The sequence below is a fragment of the Erithacus rubecula genome, assembly GCF_903797595.1.
Source record: "Erithacus rubecula genome assembly, contig: scaffold_135_arrow_ctg1, whole genome shotgun sequence".
In the NCBI taxonomy this organism is placed as follows: Eukaryota; Metazoa; Chordata; class Aves; order Passeriformes; family Muscicapidae; genus Erithacus; species Erithacus rubecula.
In genome coordinates, this window is record NW_027636159.1 from 300,860 (window position 1) to 303,221 (window position 2,362).

Sequence of the window (2,362 nt, forward strand, 5' to 3'; positions counted from 1 at the left end):
CTGTTGCCCGATGCCCCAAACAGAACACAAACTAACAGAGTTAGTTTATGCGGTGCTTTATTCAGGGCCCGGGGAACCTGCGGACTAGCGTCCAAAGTCAGGATCCCACAGCTCCCTTTTTCCATCAGGTTTTTATACCTTTTTACAAAGTGGTCTACGTGCAGAAATACACATTCTTCAAAACAATACAGATACATAAATCTTGCAGGTATCATTTCTAAAAGTTATAAATTCTGCATGCTTGTCTACTTAGAACTATAGGCTACCCCCCTTAATCCCCCCTGTATATTTGCCCATCACCAGAATCCTTTAATTATTATTATTATACTTTAGCCTTATCTTGAAAGTTTCTAGATGTCCTATATGCCCTACTAAATCCTTTGATTATTGTTTTCACAGTTCTAAATGTTCTATATGCTCTACTAATTCTTTTCACTATTGTTTCACAAGGTAGGTTCTCAGGGCCTGTCCGAAAACTGCAGTTTTCTAAGCCTTAGCATGACTACTACTATATCTACATTAGTCCTTTTTCTCATTATTTCGGTATCACTCCCAGGTATCTTTTTAGGTAAAAGGAAGAGAGAAAGGAAAGGCTGAATAGGGAATCCTCCTCAGGAGGGAGGAGGGTGAGCAGCTGTGGTCTGTCTGTCCATCTGTGAGCAGCTCTGTGGCTGTTCAGCTGCAGCCTGGGCAGGCAGAATTCCTGCATTAACAGAAGAAGAAATGCCATCAAGAAGTCACAACCAGATATTGCCTGTTCTTCACCCCAGTGCTGGGCTGGGCTGAGATGTGTTTGTGGTGAAAAACACTCTGAATTTCTTCTTTTCTGCATTTAAAACCGAAGCTGAATGTATTCTGTGTATTTTTGTTGGCAGATAGTAGTGATCATAAATTCCTTTTAATACAGTATTTCCACAGCAGCACAGCCTTGAAGTGTAGCATACCTGGCTGGACTCTGTGGGATGCTTTGATTTCCCTTTGGCAGCTGCATTTTGTTCTGTCTGCCCCAATCAGCAGCAATTCCCCTTTCTCCATGTAGCCTCCAAATCCAGTCCTGGTGTGGAGTTTTAGTGCTGTCCTAGGACTGGGCTGGCAGGGAGGAAGGAACTGGGCTCAGGGTTTCACCTCCACCATGGATCAGAGCCAGCCTGGCAGCACAGGGACACCTATGGTGGCATTTCTGGGAGGGAAAAGCAGCACTTTAGGGATGCTGCAGGATGGGAGGGGGTCAGTGGTGGAGTCCCCACTCCTCACTGTGTGGGATGGAGCTTTTCTCCCCTTCTCTCAGGGAGCAGCATGTGCCTTCAGCTCCCAGTTGTTCCCAAAGCTCTGCAATAACATGACCTTTTATTTGTAGGTCAGGCTGCTCCTGCAGGGTCACACGTGAGGCTGAACCTGCAGACAGGAGAGAGAGAAGCCAAGCTCCCAGACAGAGAAAATGGGCGAAGAGACTCGAGAGAAGAGAGAAGAAGGAGAAGGTACAGACACACAAGGCATTGGCTTGGGTGGGCTGTGGGATTAGTGCCTTTTGTTAGAGGCCAGGTTCCCTGGTGCACTCAATTACTGCCTCTTCCTGAGACTTAATTGCTGGGTTAGGAGCTCAGCAGTGCTGAGAGCAGGCTCTGTCCTTTGTGATCCCTTTGGGATGGAGGTGGAAGTGCACTGAGTGCACATTCAGAGGCACCTTCATGGCTTCTCATGCCACGACACTGAAACTAAATTGGCAATGTGGCTCCTTTGAATGACATTTAGTCCTTTGAAATATCTGCAGCAACTGCTCTGAAACTTCTTTTTGAGCAGAGCCCTTGAGATCAGCTCTGAGGGGCTGAGGGCTGGCCTGAGCCAGGTACTGTGTCCCCACAGTCTCACCTGCACACCAGGCACTGCCAGAGCTTCTGGACATCACATCTTCCCTGAACCCACTTTTTAAAAATGTGCTGGTGCTGGCTTCCCCCTTGTAGCCCTCCCAACAGTGACTGCTGTGGTTACTGTGGGGGAATTTCCTGTGGTTTGTGGGATTTGCCACTGCCACCTGTAATGGGGCGTGGGCGCATTTGTGGGCTGCAGGAATGTGGGCAGGGTGAGGATCCCGGGCACAGGGATCCTGCACAAAGCAGGAGGGGAGCAAAGCCCAGAGCCTTTGGAGGCTCCAAGCCTTAAACATCAACCCCTGCAGCACCCCAGGCCACACAGTTCCCAAGGATGTCAAGGCCTTCAGAGAATGGAGGTGGATTTTGCATCCCTGTGCCTGATGCTGGCTCTTGCCCAGGAGTCCCTGTAGCAGCAGGAGGGGGAGCAGAAGGTTTCCTTTGCTTGGGTGGCATTGCTGCAGGGGCTGCTACTGCTGCTGTCAGACCCCTCC